Source organism: Helianthus annuus, chromosome 15 (genome assembly GCF_002127325.2).
Source record: "Helianthus annuus cultivar XRQ/B chromosome 15, HanXRQr2.0-SUNRISE, whole genome shotgun sequence".
Lineage (NCBI taxonomy): Eukaryota > Viridiplantae > Streptophyta > Magnoliopsida > Asterales > Asteraceae > Helianthus > Helianthus annuus.
In genome coordinates, this window is record NC_035447.2 from 100,799,645 (window position 1) to 100,820,986 (window position 21,342).

Consider the following 21,342-nt stretch of genomic DNA (forward strand, 5'->3'; position numbering starts at 1 on the left):
CTTTTGATTCTGTTACTATACTTTTGGAGGTGTCATAGGGATCTTAGGAAGGTTTTAGGGATCTTAGGACACCCCCAAAAGTAAAGTATCAAAAGTTAGTAATCAGTTAACGACGTGGTAACAGAACATATTAAGTGTTAAGTTGAGGGTGACGGGCGTCAAAGTGATAATTGAGGGTGACAGCGGCCAGTAGTGAGGGGGTGATAAAATACAATAACCCTATTTTATGTCATAACTTAAACATATTATACATTATATATATATATATATGGATCTCATTAAGTGTAACCAACTCCTGAATCAACCTCTACCGTTGGATTTGGCTGAGATTAAATCTCAGCCACATAAACTCCCAAAATCAACTGCTATGATGGCGGTTCTTGACAGTTACTTGCAGTTTTAGCAGGTTACCAAATAACTCCCCACTATCCCCTCTCCTCCCATATAATTCTCGTATAGTGGAAGAGGTTTTAGGGTTCTTTATCCATATCGAACCGTCACTCACACACATTTCACTATCTTTTCTGAAACCCACCAGACCACTATGTTCGCAGCCCTCCGGTGAACCACTGTGAATCGCCATTCCATGTTAGTGCAAAATCAAACTTCAGTTTGAACAAAGAAGGGATTTGGGTGATGATTATGTAATTTCTAAGGGGGGCAAAATCAAACACTGATTTCAACAGAAGGAAAAAATTATCGCATGTAACTCTTATGTTGAGTTGAGAGATGGGGACGACAACAATATGGCAGGTCCTAAACTAACAGAACCGACAATTTGCTGTAATGGGTATCGTTTTCTATATCCAAGTTGAATTGGTTGATTTTTCGATGGATTTGTTTGTGGTAGTGATGATTTATGCAGGTTGATGTCTCCTTCGTGGATTTGGTTGTAGTGGTTTTTGTTTTTTGCAGTTTTCCCAACAACGCCATTGCTGATTTGGTCATCATCCCTCCAAGTTGTTTAATTGATCAGATCTTCATCCGGCCAACAAAACTGTTCTTACTTCTTTATCACATGCTCACATCCGTCTACAACTTCATCGACAAGTTTTCTACAACTGTACTTATCTTTTGTATTCAAGCACTAATCAATGAATTTGTAACACACACACACACATATATATATATATATATATATTATATATATATATATTGAGGGGTTAATTGTGCAGGAACTTTTCAATCATCTATTGAAGCTGGTACTTTGTTGGAGAGAGTAGACGCGTTTGATGTGAATGGGAACTCGGGTTTGATTTCTAATTTGTGGACGGATCAGAAGGTCGGTGTTTCATTTGCACATCTTTATGGGTATGCATCAATATTCCTCAAGCTCAAAAAAGTAAGAGCTAGAAAAGGGTTATCTTTTTCCTTGAATCTGTTTATTTATTCGTCAAAACTTAATACTAATATCTGTTTATTTGAAGGTTCTTTGTTTTTTGGCATGACGAATAAGGTGTGGAGGTTGTAATTTTCTTTTAAGTTTGTTTTGCCTCTATATGTACATCTAATCAATGTTTTCTATTTTAGTGTGCGACACCTATTGGTATACGTCTTCTACGGTGAACATGAATTTCCAAGTTCTATTCCAGTAATCATAGAACTTTACCTATAAGTTTATAATGTTGGTATCGGAAAATTGTTTTTTCCAGTAACAAGACATGGTTTTCTTAATTTGGCCCTTGGAGATGAAACACAACCAAAGTCGACCCGTTTTTAGATTATCTTGTGTGTATGCTGATTTTAATGTTGGTGCCCCTTTTGAATGCAGTTACAAATGGGGAGCGACTTGAAGAGATCAGTTGATGTGTATGTATTTCGAAATGGGGAGTGATTTGAAGACCTGGGTATTAGATAAGTTGATGCCCGTCTTGGGATATTCGCAACCCGCCTTGGTTCAACATGTGTTTACTTTATGTAAGTTATCTTCAAACCTATGTTTGTACATATATTGCTGTTAAATTGGCATGCCATATTCTTTTAATCATGATTTAGACATATTCGTTTTTTTTACTTTATTGCAGCTAAGAAAGCTTCATCTCCTGATGATGTATATAATAATCTTAAAGACATGGGGGGTGTCATCTTCTAACAACACACACATTTGGTGAAGAAATATTCCAGAAGGTTGAATATAAGAGATCTGACATGTGAGTTTCCCCCTTTTGAATAATTTAAATGGCCTGTTAGTGTTACCAGCCTTCTTTTATTTCTGAGAGAATCATTGCTACCATAGTACCTCTTTTAATATTCTGATATTTGCTGTTGATCAAATATTAATTCCAATGTCCTATAGTTGTTACAGTGACTGACTGCCTGACAAAGAACGAGAGGAGTTATAGCATCATCTAAAGAAAAAAAAAAGATGCCGCCAGGGTGATAAAAGTCTACTTTTAGTGATCATCATTTAAGCAATCTAATTTTAATATGAATTGATTTTTGGTTTTTCAAGAATTTATGAATTGATTCCAATTATGATTCCCTAATCCTATTTAATATGAATTTAATGTTTGGTTATTTCAAGTCAAGTTTTGGGGTTTGAAACTTCAACTTCAACGCAATACCGACTCAAATAAGGTCGGTTTAATCTGTATCCAGGTTATGAAATGGGCTACTAATAATGGGCTGCTAAAAATACTCTGGCTGCTAGAACACTAAGCCCATTCCCGGCTGCTAAAAATAAGGCCACTAATTGGGCTTTTTAAAAAAAAATACATGGATTCAAAAATGCAAAGTAAACAGTATATTTCACATATTTATTTTAAAAAAAAATTCTATTCATCTTTTAAGTTTATAAATGATTAATGTCTTAAATTGCATTACAAAAATTATACTATAAGATAATAGTATAGCATCGATGTTGGAAGATAGGAATATGAGATGCATAAGAAAAGATGGTCGACTTTTATCGGTTACCATTTTTTAGTAAACAGAACGGTCAAATTACCATCTTTTAATAAACAGGTCAATATCACTTTTTTATGTAAGCGGGCCAAGGTAACCATGGTGGGTCAAGATTACAATTTTTAATAACGGGATCAAATTATCGTTTTTAGTGACCTGGTCACATGACCATTTTAGTAAATGGGTCAACCTTTACCATTTTTCGGATGGGTCAAGATTACAATCTTTAGTAAAGGGGTCAAGGTTACCATGTTAATAAGGGATGAAGGTTACCATTTTTAGCAAATGAGTCAGAAGGAGATACTTTAACAAACGGGTCAAACTAACCCTTTTAGTAAATGGTTCAAACCCATCATTTTTAGCAAGCAAGTCAAAATACCATTTTTGGTGAATGGGTAAAATTGCCGTTCTTAGTAAACTTACCATAAGTTAATAAAATTAAAAGTTGTCTTAATTAGGCACTTGGTGTATTTTCCCTTATCATTTTTGGCCCACCAAAAGCCTTGTGTGATTTGTATTAATATTTGTTAACACAAAGAGTTAGAAATCAAGTTTAGAATCATACCAATTTGGGAGTTCGAGATTGCCGGATAGGTTGGATTTTGTAGTATACCTTCATTTTATTCTCTTTTATTCTCTGACCCTCAAAACACCCAACCCGTCTTTATATCTTTTTTTGGGTAAAGACCCGTCTTTATATCTTTGTTTGTTACCCTGTTAACGTACCCATCCACCGGACGGGTATTAAACTAGTTACTATATGATAGTAACAAAACTGAATGAACAGTGTAAAAGGTCATTCTCGTCATTTCGTTTTATAACCAGCTTAAAGGCAGACAAGAGAGAGAAAGAACACCGTCAAAGAGCCCGCCGTTAGAGAGAGAAAGATGTGTCTGAGAAAGAGAGAGCGCGCAGAGAAAGAGGCCGATGATGACGGTCTGATGGTGTTACAACCTGCTCGCCGGCGTCAACAACACTCGAAGATGACGTTCTGATCATTATGGTGGCGGTAGTCTCTGGTGTGCAGAGTAGGGTTTGTGACGGTATGATTGTCGTGGTCTTTGGTGGCGGCAAACATGGCTTGAACTCTCCGGTGATGCCCGTAACGGTCCGGCGAACCTAGGGTTCCGTCATGACCTCATATGGCGGCGGCGTTGATGGTGTTCTGAGTAACCAGCACCAATGGTTAACGGATTCAACGGGGATGAATACGACTGCCATACGAGTTAGTTCCGACATATTTTCCGGTGAGTCTTCGGTAAGCCTCTTTTCTTTTGCATGTCGTTTTTTAACCAAGATCGGTGTTTTTGAAGGAGTTTAAGCGACGGAGAGAAGATGCTAGGGTTCCGGTGAAGGTCCGGCAAAGTTTCGGTACCCTGATTCAGATGTACGTCTTTTAACTACAGTTAGGTCGTGGTCATCTGGCTCTTAAACCGATGATATTTGTTGATTCAGTAACCGTAGGTGCTCTGCTGACCGATTTAGAGTCTCTGGCGAGTTCCACACCAGTGTAGATCGATAACCACAAAGGTTAGTTTTTTGGGCTCTATACTCATTTTCGTTGTTTCAAGTTATTGATGATGATTCCGACAATTATTAACGGTGCAGTTTTAGTGCTGCACCATGGTCAGCATTGATATAATTCGTTTGACTTATGTTTTTTATACATAAAAAACTCAATATAGTGTGTGTGTATATATATATTAACTAAACTAAAGATATTTTAATATCTTAAGAATGTACCTTATAATTATTTGATGTATTGTTATATTAATTTAAAACGTAACATATTAAATAAACATGTAAAGATTGGTTCTGGTGATGAAGTTGTGGTTGTGGTTGTTGACGTTTATGTGGGTGGTCTACAATAGTGACCACCTGCGACGGAGATGTCTCTGGAACAAGTAACAAAATCGAGTGCACCTTATACAATTCAAATATGGAAATGGGGAACTATTTTATTTAAAGACGTACTTAAACTGCATCCGCAACTTTAAGGCGTATGTTTGATGTGTAACATTAGCGTGTTGGCATCTTTGTGGTATATGTTATCATATGTCAAGATCACATCATATTTTTTTTCATGTGATGTAGCAAACATGGATCAGCTGACACACCAAATGGAGGCCGAAATTGAAGATATATATGATGATTTGAAACACCTATCACAAAGAAAATAAGGTTAAGCTGATAACCAAAATGAATTACATACAGATTGTCGATATTGTGAGTAAATGTTATTGACACAAATCTCATTTGATGGTTCATTAGTTCTTGGCCAAAAAGGGGTGGGTCAATTGATCAAGATGGCTACCGAGAAGGGCCGTGCGGCCAATCCAAATTTAAAGGTGGGTAGTGAGCACGGGTCACATTACGTTATTGTGTTCATGCGGTAAAGTGACGATATGGACGTGTTGAATAATTAGTTAAGATAGATGTTTACTTACGATTTACAAGTAAATTTTTTAAGTAAAATGATCTACCAGATTTTGAGCATTCTGAATAAACTTTGGTTACTATACGTGGACTGGCTGGTAAGAATCAAGAATGAACCGGTGATTGATTTTGGAGAAGTCATTGTGATGCCTGGTAGATATGTATTTGTAAGTTTTGTATGCTTTGTGTGTTGTACCTTCTGCTTTATAGGTGGTACAACCGGCTTTGCTCTTTCAAAGAGATGAGAGGGAGTGACGGTTGCCGGCTATGGCCTCCGACTGACTGTTCTATAGTCTATTATTTAGAAGAAAGTTAAACAATGGCTTTCTTCTAACATATGACAGAATAGGAATAGGGTTTAGACAGAGGAGTAAGAGAGAGAGACAGATTAGAGGTGGAGAAGGATCGGAGCCGTCGTCTCCAGCTGGCCACCCTCTTGGCAGTGATGATGATCGGCGGCTTTTGACGCGGAAAACGGTAGAGAGAGCAGCGGTGGACGGAGAGAGAGGAGCGGCGGTGATGGAAAAACCGGCCATGCCTCCGACCGGACACCCATGGTGGTGGTTGAGGCCTTGAGGGTGACCGTGACGGCTGTGGCTTCTAGGATTCGCTTGACATTCTGGTGGATTCCCAAGCCTAAAAGACCAGTGTGAGTCACAGAACCCGGAATATGGCCAGCCAGAGGCATGGAGGGAGGAGATGGAGGAGTTGCCGGCGGGAGAATGGGAATTACGGAAATGCCTATGGTGACCGTCCGTCGCGTTCTTTATAAGGTTCGATTTTTTTCGTTTAGGTATTATTATTTGTGCTTGATTTGTGAATTAGTTTGGTATATATACTCATCTAACGAGTATGTGATGCTGCTCTAACAACTTTGAGAGAATGAGGTTACATGTATGCTTTCTAACTATTCATCATCAGACCTTCAAATCGCTCCACTGATCTTTGGTTTAGTCTGACATGATGGTTTTTGTTGGTGTATTTGAAGTAACCATATGGTCGACTTGATTCGCCACATGGTAAAGTTTTGAAGTTGTTATGGCACGAGTTAGCGGGCTTGTCACGAGCACAGTTTTGCCTACCACGTTGTGATTATCAACATCGATTAAGAAATTTGCAGGGCTTACAAGTGGTACTTGCAGTTCAGAGAAGAATACCAGGTTCCATTTGATGGAGGAATATGACAAGAAACAGATGTATTCAAAGCTTTAGCTCTTGGTGCGAAGCGGTTATGGTAATTTTACCAACAAATGGGAGAAAAAACTCAAAATTTTAGCGATTTTCTTAGAATTATACATGGTGATATTTTCTAATATTGTAGGTTGGGCGAGCGGTTGTGTGTGGCTTAACAACAAAGGGTGAGTATGGAGTAAAAACAGTGATCGAGATGTTGAAGGATGAACTAGAGTTCACAATGGCTCTTTCCGGCTGCCCTACTCTCAACGGTGTTACCGCGAACCATATCAGAACTTAGGTCGGTAATCGTCATTGTAGTTTGTAGTTTTAAATCATCTTATGAAGAATCATTTGATATTGGTTTTTATAATCCAGAATAATAAAATTAAAGGTACTAATGAATCTACACTACATTTGATTTGTATTGGAAATTAAAAAATACTTGCTTTGTTCAAAAGTATTGCACTTCAATATTTTCTAGCTGGATTTTCATCTACAGGTTCTTTATATTTGATAATAAATGAAGAAAGTCAAATTGAGTTGAGGGATAAGGCTGCAGAGATAAGTTTCAGTTCTGTTTTTATGTTTATTTTATTTTATTTTTGAGTTTGCATTTGATGGTGTCATGAATTGGTACCGACGTAAACGTTGGTTGTTGCTTGGTGATTATTTACATGTAAATGTTGGTTTTGAGAAGGTGCTGAAACGAAGGAGCCAATAACTGTGGAAGAAAAGCAACACAACGGCCTATGGTCAATGACAGCAACGGAAAGATTTTCATTTTTAACATACATGTGCGATTTATTAACGAATAATCTAAGATACACTTGCGAGTGAAACCAACTATTGTAGCTGCTAAACATATGCCGGATACAACAGGTTCATATGGCGCGCCCAACCAACTATTGTAGCTGCTTAACAAATGCCGGATGCAGCAGAAGTATATGATACCAAAGTGTAATTGTTCCTTTGACAATATTGTATATGTATGTCTTATGGATCAAGTTTTTGGTTTTTTAAGTAGAACGAAGTGATCTTTATATCCATATACATTATTTCGCTTTAATGTGACAAAGTTGTTTTGATTTGTACAAATGATTTTTTTAAACGCTTTATATATTTGATGATAACGAGAAACAGGTAATTTAGTAGGAAAGACAGGAGAATGTGGTTGAATTGTTTCCTTTTCTTTTCTAGAGTAAAAATCAAAATATTACATAATTATAGGATAAATAAATTAGAAGTACAATCTACATAGAAATACTTTTTGAGAGAAGACTTACAAAACATATGAGAATTATTCAGGGTGTATCCAGTATGAAGTATGGCTTTGGAATAATATTTTCATTACTTTTCTTTTTGTTATGCTTATGATTTTGTTTGTGTAATATGTGCTAAGAAGCTTTGCATGTTACTGTTATAGCATCTAGCTATAATGTGGGGGCTATGGATGATTATAGATGCCATAAGGGTGGTGAAGGATGGGTGAAACAACAAATGTTGGCATTGTTCGGATTCATCCTTGCCGAAGGAAGAGCAAAAATATTTGGTTAACGGATGAGCTCATTGATGAAAGTGCGAGTCCCATTCAATCTTCCTTTTTCTTTTTAAAAGAAAATCTTTATAAACTAAAGATTAAAAAAACAATTATAAATTGATTTAACTATTATGACTTTGTTGCAACTTAACTTAACAAATGCATTAATGATACAATGTTTGTATGTAGTTCCGGCCACCATGGTCGGGATAATAGATGGTTTTTCTGATGTACACCACTCTCGTAACCAAAATTACTACTAGACATGTGAAGTCTTGACCCGTGATTTTCCGCCGCAACGCACGGTTGTGGTATAACACTAGTTTTATGCTAAAATGACAGGGGAACATGATACAGATTAGGTTTATGTTTAGTATATGAGTCTTGGTTATATTTTTATAGTTTTTAAAGAAGTTTTATTTTATGTCATAAATTAAACATATTATATATTTTATGTTAAAATTCAAAAGATAATAGAGAAGAACATTTGGTTTTGTAGTTTAAACGCATTATATACTATAATTTTGTAACATAGTTAGGCATCATGTGTTGGACATCATGCTTTGTGGCTTTTATGTGCTTTAATGGGTTGTATAGTGGTGTACAAGTGCACATTCCATCTGCCTTTACCTTACTTCTTTTTATCCAGGCTTCAGACTAAACCTCTCCTCTTCAATCCATCCTCCTCTATCGACCTACCGTTGCCGCCAACCACCTTCCGTGTTGTGCTTTTTTGTTAAACCCTAACACGTTTTAACCGAAAAGACGCAGCAGAAGAATACGAACCGTAAAATTTCTTTCTTTACAAATGATTTGACATACTTGAAAGTTCATTTATAAAATGACATATGTTTTCTCTAAAAGAACTACAACATTAATCTTTGTTCATCGTATCAATAAAGATATAAATGACAACTATGTGATCATCCGTTCCGTACAATCCTTGCTCCTTAGCTCAATTTACACTTGCTTGTCTTCGATGATGAGAAATAAAATCGGTGAAATCCTGCGATCACCACATTCAACCAACCCGTTAGTAAGTGGTGACAATCAAATATAAAATATTGTATAATCTAAAATGTCCATAACACATTCTATCTGCGTAAGTTACTTCAATCGATTATCCTTTCAACATTTTCAATCATTCCAATACGGTATAGTCTCTTCGAAAGACCGACGTTCATATACCTGCACTTCCAAACACACTCGCTAATAATATGGTTAGCAAACCCATAATCTCAACATATTCAAACACACATCTCCGTAGAGAAAACGCCAACAATTTGTTTACATCCATTTAACTACAACACGAGCGTACCCTTTCAAATAATTATGTACCTACATACATGCCTCCTACACATATCACACATACTAATTATCTATTTTATATAGATTTTGATTTGTAGTTATAAAGATAATAGAGAAGAACATTTGGTTTTGTAGTTTAAACGTATTACTAGTTTTTTTTACGTCGCGCATTGCGGCGAAACCGAGAAAATGATAATATAAAGAAAACGTGATTTAAAAATAAAGTATGTTGTTTGGAAAGCTAAACCATTAGAACGGTTTAGTTTATCATCGTATCGTTTTATGATACCAAATAAATATTTTATTTTAAGTACAATTTCGTTTTTAACAAAACTTATAACGGAATGTCAGGAAAAAAATCAAGCACAACTACTTACTTAAGTTTTTAGAAAAAAAGTTATAAACGTAAATTATTAAAGAAGTATCAAATTAATCGATAAATTAATGTATGTTCTAAAAAAAGAAAAAAAGAATTATTAAAAAATGGTAAAGGAAATATATGGTTTTAAAAAAAGGAAAAAAAAGTTAACAATATGTTATTAAAAGTAAATATAATAATAACTATTATAATATATTAAATAAAAAATAATAAAAATCTATATATTATTATAAAAGTAAAGACACTATTCATCGTCCTTATCAACAATAAAAAATCAAGCACAATTACGTACTTTGTTCATGTTCGTTCATTTAACTAATCAAACGAAATTTATTGTTCATGTCCATTTGTTTATTAAATGAATGAACGTAAACGTACTTCCTCGAACGGTTCACTGAACATTCGATTCGTTTACAGCCTACGTGCTGGGTAATAACCTTCAAAGTATTGAAAATCGTTGCAGTGTATCCCCACGTGGTTGAGTATTAGGAAATCAACTATGGTTATAGAAATGATAAATAACCAACTTTTGGTAATAACCACTAAAGTATTAATACTTAAAAGATTATCTCAAGTGTGATTGGTCTATGAAGGAAAACAACTAAAGAATAATCATAGAAATATTGATAACTTAAAGATTATCTAGTTTTACATGTAAGGTTTTTGGTAATTAAAACCTAGGGTATTTATATTTGAATGACTAAATACGAGATATAAACCCCAAGTAAATATTTATCATTTATTCGGATTTTTGTTTATTTGTTTAGTGGTCCAAAAATGATTTATATATCTAATAAATATTCTCACGAACCATTACTATAGGTCTATAATATATACAAACTAGGGTGTTACACCCGCGCTTCGCGGTGGGGCGATCCAATTTTTGATCCGATACAAAAGTATGTCGACACATGTCTTACATCAAGTGGGAAACTCGATTAGAAAAGTATTTACAAAGTAAAAAGGTTGTCACGTAAATAAAAATAAAGACGTAAAAGTTGATTAAAAAGTATTTAGAAAGTTAAGAGGTTGTAAGAGTCAATGCTGAAAATTAAAGGTTATAAGTAAAAAAACAAAACCACAAAAAAGGAAGAAAAAAATTGTGCAAGGGGTAAAAGCGTAAAGTTTAAACGTTGACGAAAACTGTAAATTGCAAAAGAAGTTGGTATTTAAGAAACAACACACAAAGCATAAAGGCCGAAAACCTAAATTAAGAAAAAAAGAAAAAAAAAAAGAAAACTCAAATGTTGGTAGGAAAAGACAAAAAAAAAAAAAGGAAAAAAATATAAAAATAGCCCCCCACCGACATAGCCATTTTATAGTTATACTAACTAGTTGTAAGACCCGTGTGAACACACGTGTATGTTTAATAACGATCGAAATCAAATACTAAAAAACAGATTATAATATATCATTTAAATTGTTTGCGTTTAGTTACATATCTTTATAAAACAATGTTAAAGACAGTATGTAGACCACTCGAGACTTTTGATGGCGGAAGTATGCAACTCTGCCAAATTTCACAAGAATCTGACATCAAAACTTTTATAATTTGATTAAAAGATTACATAAATCAATAAAAAAATTGTATCTTTAACTTCTAATGAAATTCTCACATGAAAAAACCAATATATGATCGAAATCATTTAACAAAATTCGACCAGAAACATTTTTCACATGAATCCATGCCTGATTGGTAGTTTTACGAAGCACCCACTTAAACGGTCCATGCGAGTTCTTAAAATCGATAACTTGAACAATCGTACACACCCCATTCGGGCTAAAATCGAGCTTCCGGATACTCCTTTTGAGAAACTGAAGCCACCATCTCAGAAACTGAGAAACCTGGTCCTTTTCTCTTCAGTTGAGAACGTTTCATTGTACACTTCTTCCATTTTCCACTGTTGTACTTACAAAATGCATATATAACACATCTCTGGTCTCTTTTGAAACCTTCGGTCCTTCAAGATATGATCTTGCGACACGTCATTTTTGGATAATCTTAACTAAACGGGGAATAACCAATAAGCATTTCATACATGATTACCCCAAGTGACCACTAGTCACACTCAATTCCATATCATTTTTAGGAGCACTTCATGTGCCATATAATCAAGAGTTCCAATTGTAGAAAATGACTGCATAACAAGGTATATTTAAACACATTGAAGAATTAAAATAAAGACAAATTATTTGTAAATGTCAAGATAATAATACCAAGATGCATCAATTACGTTTCCACTGTTGCACTGATCAAGCTCAAACATGAAATCAAGACCCGAACTTCCCTCGTACAGTAAGAAGATTAGATCCGATCTCCCCTACATAATGCAAATAATAAGGTTGAAAAGTTTTTACTTTCATTCTTGATTTTTATAACACGAGTAGTTAGCTTTTTAAAAAAAAAATGCATACCTTTTGCAACAAAAAAAAAGTCGACGGTTAAATTTAAAAAAAAACTAACAGTTATGATTGTTCTTTTTTGAATTTCAAGGCGCAACACATTTGGTGCGCTGTGCATTTTGACCCGAACCCATTATGATTATAAATGGTTTTGACCTAACCTGCACTACCCGTTTTAACTCATTACTGACCTGTAACGCCCTGCTTTTTCATACTTTCCATAATTAGAAAGCTCGCCTTGTAATGCTATTTTTGGAAATCTTGTATTATTGTAGTCGTCTTTTCGTTGTAAAATCCGAGACTTGGATCATAAATAAAATTCGTATTTCTTTAAATTCGCCATCTACATATTCATACATGTTCATACGTTGGAATTCATTGTACATCGAATCCTTATTTGTAATTCATACTTATACGATACTTATTCACGATGCATGTCCATGCTTGTCCTCAAATTGTTACCTAAAAACCCTTAATAATATGCTTATTTATACAACGGTTAATCATCTAATATGTGACATATACTTGTCACTTACAAACATGTTACATACTTGTACATTACACTTTTTACCTAGTTAAATCATGTTTTATTTCATATTTCACCTTGTTACAAGTTAGGGGAAACATTGTTGCATATTATTACACAACTTAATTAACAAAATTACTCATTATAATGTTTTAAAAGAATAAAAAAATAAAGAAATATGGCAGCCCCAATTCAGCAAAATTCAGCCCCATATAGTTGGGCTTTGTGGGCTAGTTTCAATGTGTAACCCCTTCTAAACACTTCCAAAGCCCAACCCATTGAAACCCTAATCCTTCCCACCTATAAATACCACTTATAACCAGCCTCCCTACCACTTTTGCAACACTAAAAACTCTCAAAACATCCTCCAAACCGTAGCTGAAAGCAAGGGTTCGAGCAGATTGACACCCCTTCACGAAAATGAGCATAACTCACTCATTTCTTAACGAAATCACTTGATTCTTTTTCCTAATTACTTGGATAATCATGGGGTTCGATTCCTAGACTTCTCCTTGGAGAAATCAGACCTGGAAATGCCCCGAAATCGTCCATAAACTTTCTGTTTGTTTTTATGTTCATCAAAAACTTGTTTAAACCTATGTAACTTGTGTTCAACACATCTCATACCTATGTCCTAATGCTTACAACTTATCCCATGGTTGGTTAAGCTTAAAAACAAGGTTGAGACATTTAAAATCAGAGGATTAAACCTCATAAACTTGGTGTTTTGTTTAGGGTTTCAACCCACAAATCATGTCAAACATAGCCTTTGATACATGAGTGATTATGGAACGACTTGGGTTGTCCTACATACAATCCTCACATGATTTGATGATTTCTCTATAGTTAGATTGTTTATGTTATTGTGCAAATCCTAGTTCGTGACCCTCCTTGGTTGTTGTTACACCAAGTGAAGTGGTGAACATTCAAGGGGTTCCTAAATGGAAGCATGTCCTTCCTACCCCATACATGACATCTATGATAATACGAGGTGCCTAAATGAAGATCCTAATCTTCTACCTCCTACTTGAATTATTGGACTAAATAATATGTAGTACCTAACCTAAGTATATATATACACTCATTCGAACCTTTGATGTTGAACTTGTGTTTATATGTTAAAGTAGTAGAACATCACTTAAGACCTAAACCTTATTGTGATTCTTATGGGTGTTCAACTCATGAAAACATTATCATAACCCTTGTGGTTACTAAGTGTCATACAAGGGTTAAGTGTTGAAGATGATTATTTTCACATGCTATTCTCATATCTTACTTTTATGTTGTTTTAAATACCGAATCTCGACTCTAAGCATACTAGAACTTTAACCCTACACATTCAACTTTCTAACCCCATCAACTTCGTCACATTGGATAATCGGAAAGCATATGCAAATTTGTGAGTATACTCGCAACCCCCTTTTTATGTTTACCACTTTTTGGGGTGTAACATGTTTTACTATTAAACTACACTTAAACTTATTCTTTATGCAATGCACAAAACAATCCTTATACATGAATACTATGTTATGATACTTGATGCTTACGTGGACCATACTTATGTGATATGTTTTAGTCATTAGCTCTCACGAGCCTCCCTTCGACATGTATAGCGCTATAGGAGTAACGCACCGCCCCCCTTAAACTTGGGTCATGTTGAATTAATTAAACTTTCTTGCGTAAACAGAGGTTGACTAGAAATATTGCATGCCACGATAGGTTGATCTCGTATAAACTAAGTTGCCATGTGGATTCGTTTTAAACTTTTATACTTATACTTATACTTATGCTTAAACTTGTATACTCGCCCTTGCTTTTGCATTGAACTTTATTTTAAACATGTTACAGGTTGAGGATGATGATGCTATGAAATGAAGTAGCGTTGATGCCTAGATACACATATAGACGTTTAGGTTTAATCGTTGTATCAATTTTGCTTATGTTTTTATATACTTCTTTGAACTTGTTGTATTTTAATTTTTTTGTAATGTTGACAATCTACTTTATGAAATGAAATCGGTTTATTAAATATTGTCGCAAATAGCGTTATGATGTCTCTAGCAATCTTCACACTTCGTCTCATCCCGATGTTTCCGCCATTGGTTGGGGTGTGACAGATTGGTATCAGAGCCATAACTATAGGGAATTAGGAAAAGTAGGAATGCTTTAACCTAGTCTATAGTTCTAGAGCCTTATTCGTACGTTTTACTAAAAAACTACTTGCATGCTATCTTATTTGCTTTTATTTATTCTCTTGATCTTGTAAGCATATGTGTCACTTATGCGTTAACACTTAACATGCTATACTTATTTTTATTATGTGTTAATACCTGTTTCATCGTCTTATCCTTTATGTGTGTTCTTGACATACTTTTTATGCATTAATATTCGTTTCATCATTTCACTTTTATTGTGATATTCTTGACATGTTATACTTGTTTGTTTAATCTTTAATATACACTTTTCCTCACGCGTTTTACTCGACTATTCTAAATCCGACAACACACATATTGCACAAACGAGACGAGTCCACCAAAATAGGCGTGAAACCCACAATTTGGTGAATGACTCTCAATCCTTCTACCTTTCTTTTTACACGGAATTCACCACCAAGTTAGGAGTGAAATCCTCACCTTGATGGAGAAATTCAAATTTCAAATTCTAGTGGACCCTCGTCAACACGTCGAAATTAAATTTTGACCCGACGAGTACCAACCACACTTAGGATACGAAATCGTCAAGTTAGGGGTGAAACCCGCACCTTGTCGACTAGTTCCACTCCTTGGCATTTTTTTTTCATAAATCCCGCCAAGTCTCGAAATTTCGATTGATTTGGGACATGTAGTAACCGGAAAGGTAAATACCGTTAACCGACTTGTCGGCGAGAGTATTTTACCTATTAGGCCAAAGCATGCCCCTCAAATTCAAAAGACTTTTCGACACTTTGGTTAGTCAAAGTTCCGTTTTGGAACACTCCAAACTTTGGTCAAACATGTGTTTCTATTGTTCATTTTATACGATGCAATCTTTCAACCTCGAGTTTACCTTTGATTTCTCTTTTCACACGCACAACATATCGAACCTTTTCGATACATTTATATATGCATGATTTTCATATAATTTAAATTCATATTCCTTGTAACAACTAGTGGAGAGGTATCATCGAGATTGGAGTGATTTCCTTACCTTGACGATTAACTCCACTCCCCTTTTCTTAAAAATGACCTCACCAACGAGTTAGGGGTGATTCCCTTACCTAGGTGAGCGTTACCAAAACGTCTCTTCAAAATATCTTATTATGCAAACTCGATCATATTTTATACCCAAATTGTTTATCATTATTCAAAATACCCACTCATACCAATTTCAAAATACATTGATTTGTCAAAACGTACTCAATTCATATACACGAGATTCTTAATCATGTCTTAAAACATTTTATTACGCAAACTTCAAAACCTTACGAAATGCTACCTATCAATTTAATCGGCCCAATGAAACTCTTGCCCATGAACTTCGTATTCGACTTAATCACTAAAACTTGCTCACATTATATCGTCATACTAGAGACTTCCATTCTTAATTGAAACCAAACCAACCTTTCTCAATTACCTATAGGATCTTATAGATATTATGAGATCGTTTTACCAAAGAATATTTCCAACATCAACGAACCATTTGTCAAAACCCTTTAAAATGAACACTAAGACCTTTGATAAATCCCTTTTCCAAGGATCAACGTATTCACAAAAACTCCAAAATTTCTTGTTTTGATGAAACGAACTTACCTTTTTCTACACCTATTTTTCAAAACACGTGGGCAAGAAGACTCCATGGGGACCGACCATCTTCGGATTTCGAAAACTCTTTTAAAACAAAGGTAGCATTTCCATTCATTACAAAATACGATATGCATGACCAATAAGTACTTTATATCCTCTTACATATGCAAACTATATTCTACCTTTCAAACCAAGCTCAATCTAAATTTGATTCAATAAACTCAACGTTTCGTTTAAACAACTATACATGCATATCATCGTACACATTTTGGTCGATACCTCACGATAACATCATTTATATCATTCGTATTTACGTACCCGACCTTTTGAATGTTTATTACACTTAGATCCGTGATGTCCCAACGAACACTATATACGCAATATTTATTTTTCATGCCTACACCTATGTTCATACGTTTTATGCTTGTACTCATACACATACTACTTATACGTTTTACGCTTCTGCTTGTACACATACTACTTACACATTTTATGTTTATGCTCATACATACATGCGTATTCATACTTAAACTTATGCTCATACTTTCATCCTTACTCATGATTCATACATTCGTACCTATACGCGAGCGTAACCTGAGGGATTCGCTTGCGTGGGTCCCACACATACTTAAACATGGACTTGCTTATATACTATATTCTTGTACGTACACATTCTAAACTTTTTTATGTATACCCGATGCATACACAACTAGTACAAGCTATGCGGATCATGCGACGATCAAAATAATCACGGGTGCACACGGGATTATAGTGATAGGCGTATGAGAACCATAGAGTGTGCTACTGCGTATGGTAATACACGGAACGTAACATGACACCGAAGACGAAACGGACGTAACATGGTCAAAACATGGTGGATACGCCGCTGGTACTTCCTATATATAAGTGTTTTCACCATGTTACCAAAATTTCGTAAAACGTGCCATGGGAAATTCAGTGTTTTACAGACCTCTTGGACCTAATACAAGCTTTAAGCAACTCACAAACACATTATGTCCGATTATCCATGACGAGACTTCATACTTAACATGCTACTTTCATCTATCTAATGCCCATATCATTCGTATACTTGCGTTCATTTAGTGTCAATTGTTCGCCCCATGCTCCTATTTCCTTCCTTTCATACGAACCTCGTTCACAATCAAGCTCGTTTAAGCATTCAAATCCTAACTTATCTTATTACCCTTAGAACTTTCTAATTATTAGCCATTACAAATCGTTTTACCTATACCTATAGGAGTAACGCACCGCCCCCCTTAAACTTGGGTCATGTTGAATTAATTAAACTTTCTTGCGTAAACAGAGGTTGACTAGAAATATTGCATGCCACGATAGGTTGATCTCGTATAAACTAAGTTGCCATGTGGATTCGTTTTAAACTTTTATACTTATACTTATACTTATGCTTAAACTTGTATACTCGCCCTTGCTTTTGCATTGAACTTTATTTTAAACATGTTACAGGTTGAGGATGATGATGCTATGAAATGAAGTAGCATTGATGCCTAGATACACATATAGACGTTTAGGTTTAATCGTTGTATCAATTTTGCTTATGTTTTTATATACTTCTTTGAACTTGTTGTATTTTAATTTTTTTGTAATGTTGACAATCTACTTTATGAAATGAAATCGGTTTATTAAATATTGTCGCAAATAGCGTTATGATGTCTCTAGCAATCTTCACACTTCGTCTCATCCCGATGTTTCTGCCATTGGTTGGGGTGTGACATGACCCAACCTACCCAACCCATTTTAGAGATCATTATATCACCTTTTTAGGGAGCTGAGCTCTCTTGCTTGCAGAATCGGTGAGCATTGAATGGGAGAGTTCATCTGTTTCACCAAGTACACCCACTGAACTTAATCTTCTCAACCTGTCTTTCTAATAAGAAAGCATCGATATTACCACCTTATTTCAAGACAAAAGAAATATTATTAAAATAAAAACCAAAAACGCAAGAATAAGCTTGCGGTTGAGTTAACGATGCTTGGTCGGCTGGGACCAGAGGTATTTGGGGGCTGGGGCAATGGCTAATGGCTGACCGCGGGTTTCATTCTTTTGCGTCTCATGTGTTGAAGACCGCCCATCATTCTGCTGCAAATTATGGCTCGAAAACTGTTTTTTCGAGCGATTTTTAGTGTCGCCAGTTCCTTTTGCGTGTCTGCAAGCTCTTGTTTAGCCCTAAAAATCTGCACAGACTTGTTCACCTGCATCAACAACCATCCATCGATCGAAAACTACTTATCATGCTCGGAAATATTATATGCAAAACATCTTCATTGCCTACCAGATGCCAAGGCATAGATATTAGATAAAGTATACTTAAACCTTTCTATCATCATAGATTCATTGCCACTTACATTCACCACAGAAAAGTAATCAAAATTTAAACCAAAGGGCTGTTGAACCGGAAAACACCTCATCGTAAGGGTTCTTGTTCACAGGAAGTAATTCCCAGGAAGTAATTCACCAGTAAGTGCAGATTGGTCGATCTTTAACGGGTCACCTTCTAGAAGATATGCATCAGCAGGAATGATATCACCGAATTTGATACAAATAATATCTCCCGGAACCAAGATTGAAGCTACTTGTTCATTCCAATACCATCCCTCAGAACCTGAAGTGAGAACAGATTAGTCAATCTTTAAACTTGATTATTGATTGTATTATTGTAAATAGGATGGCAAACATCATTGAATTTAATTGACGATAAACAACATTTTCAAAATTCATATTAAAATAGCACATACCCATATCAAAATTCACTAATATCGTAATCAAGAACACAAACAAATAGAGGTGAGTAAAAATAGGTTGTACTGGAAAAATACCCGAACCGAAAATTACCTGAAACCGAACCGTAGCCATATAAAAAGGTTGGATTTTAGTTCCTTTATTATATGCATTTCAGGTTCGGGTCGGTTTAGGTCCAGGTATTGATGGAAGACGGATGACCCGATTTCATCTGGGACCGATACCCGACTTCATTCATATGGTCCATAATTGGTTCTCGGAGAATGCTCACCCCTACATACAAATCTCTTTAAAATTTGGTTTTAAACATTCTTGTGTTAATTAAATATGGAATTTACATTTATCAGACCTGCTTCAAGGTCCAACATCTGAATAAGCATGAACGTAATATTGACACCCGCTACAGCAAAAGGATATTCCCACATAGACCTGTCACCTTCTTGTTTTCTAAGAAGATCTTGAAATGATTTCTACATAAAAATAAAGTAATCTAACGCCCACCAATAAAATCAAAAGCTATTTTATATTTTTATGAGTTGAAACAAATGACATACAGGGAAATTCCTCGCGAAATCCAATAAGTTCTCCAATGAGATAAATCCACCGCGCCTATAACAAAACTCCACATGATCAAAATACATACAGATCATTGGTAACTTTTATTTTAAAAATAAAATTATAAATATATTAATAGATTTTTACCGAAAATCAGTGGATGGATCTTTTGCTTGCTAGCCCATTTCCTTCCACTGTTCGGAAATTAGACCGTGGAGCTCTTCTTCGGGAAAGGCGGCTTTCCGTAATGCTAGCAATGATTCCTATATCAACAAAAAAATCTGCAAAAAATATATGTATTTATTATCTTTAGGTCTTATATGACTATAGCAGATTAGTGAAATACATCTACTTGGTATTCTGGAACTGAACTATCGTATGCCTCTAATCTGTTTTGCAGTCTCATTAAAACCGGTCGGGTTCAGGTTGACCCGTTAACCCGTTTAACTGTTTAGAAAAAGAAAACTTTTATACTTATGTCTTTGTTTGATCACCGTAACGTTAAAGTTCACTTTGTTTCCCCTTACGTGATTAGATGAATCCTTACTACATATATTAATCAACTAAAAACAATTTATAGCTAAAATGAAGAGAGACGAAACTTACGATTGCTAGAACCAAACATTGTTGTGATGTTGTAAAAGTTTGATGTGTGGATTATGTTGTGTGTAATTAGGGGTAAAAATGTCATTTTACACAGTCATTCAGAGGTGCAACCAAACAGCACTATACTGGTTAACCACTTACTGGTTCAGAGCCTCTTGCACATTCAGACCTCTTATTCATTCATCACTTATTGATTCAAATGTTGCCAAACAGCCCCTAAAAGGTGGTTATTTGGTGAACCAAACACCTATACATCTAACTGATTCAGAGGTTGCCTCTTAATGGAGCCATTAAGAGGTAAACAAACAACCCCTTAATGTCTTATGCTTGGTTTGAAGAAGCATGTGCATAACATACGCAAAACGTTGTGTCCCTGTACAACCAAATAAGCTTAATGTACAACTAAAAGTTGTGTCTCTCTCATTTGTTTTACACATCAACCTTTTTGATACGCGCAAAATGCAACATATAAATTATATCAATTATGGCATAAAACTAACCCTTTTTTAGTACTAATGTTGGAAAAAGTGTGTTTTTGTCTTCCTTTTGTATTTTAGGATTAAATGAGCTCAAATTAACAAAAGAAGCAAAAAGACAGCAAAATCTAACATAAATACAAGAAAAGGAACAAAAGTGGATTGCCCGACCCCTCGACAGCATCCTCCCAAGCAAAACAGAGAAGGCAGAAGACTGAACACGGCCCGTGCTCAGCGAGCACGGGGCCGTGCCCAAGAAGCAGCATAAAAGACAAACTAATAGAAGCTTCTATTTCCCACCACGGGGCCGTGCCCAGCGGACCTAGGGGCGTGGTCAGAGTACTGCAGACGCATTTATTGTAATTGCGAATTACAATTAATGAAGAGAGAGAGTGTCAGACGGCCACGGGCCGTGCCCAGCGGGCACGGGGCCGTGTCCAGGCTTCTGTTCAGCCTATAAATAGGAGTGCTTGGA

At 35.5% G+C, this 21,342-nt stretch overlaps 3 long non-coding RNA genes across 11 annotated transcripts; 2 read left to right on the forward strand and 1 right to left on the reverse strand.

Moving 5' to 3' along the window:
• The first annotated feature begins 286 nt into the window (after positions 1 to 286).
• On the forward strand, positions 287 to 2,517 carry LOC110898695. 7 transcript variants are annotated; one of them, XR_002569548.2, is made up of 5 exons: positions 287 to 1,063; positions 1,176 to 1,591; positions 1,772 to 1,917; positions 2,025 to 2,150; positions 2,297 to 2,517. It is a non-coding gene; the product is annotated as an uncharacterized LOC110898695 (long non-coding RNA). The 7 variants fall into 7 exon arrangements; XR_002569550.2 differs by having other exon boundaries at positions 1,176 to 1,456; positions 1,531 to 1,917; XR_002569546.2 differs by having other exon boundaries at positions 1,176 to 1,342; positions 1,428 to 1,917.
• Positions 2,518 to 3,414: 897 nt separating this feature from the next.
• On the forward strand, positions 3,415 to 7,603 carry LOC110898697. 3 transcript variants are annotated; one of them, XR_004882370.1, is made up of 6 exons: positions 3,415 to 4,151; positions 4,218 to 4,291; positions 4,360 to 4,434; positions 4,999 to 6,574; positions 6,662 to 7,310; positions 7,396 to 7,603. It is a non-coding gene; the product is annotated as an uncharacterized LOC110898697 (long non-coding RNA). The 3 variants fall into 3 exon arrangements; XR_004882369.1 differs by having other exon boundaries at positions 3,417 to 4,151; positions 6,662 to 6,814; positions 7,016 to 7,603; XR_004882368.1 differs by having other exon boundaries at positions 3,417 to 4,151; positions 6,662 to 7,603.
• A 10,755-nt stretch (positions 7,604 to 18,358) lies between these two features.
• LOC118487645 lies at positions 18,359 to 20,026 on the reverse strand. Its single transcript, XR_004882371.1, has 3 exons — positions 19,933 to 20,026; positions 18,519 to 18,759; positions 18,359 to 18,384 (listed from the first exon to the last, which is right to left on the reverse strand). It is a non-coding gene; the product is annotated as an uncharacterized LOC118487645 (long non-coding RNA).
• Between the last annotated feature and the right edge of the window lie 1,316 nt (positions 20,027 to 21,342).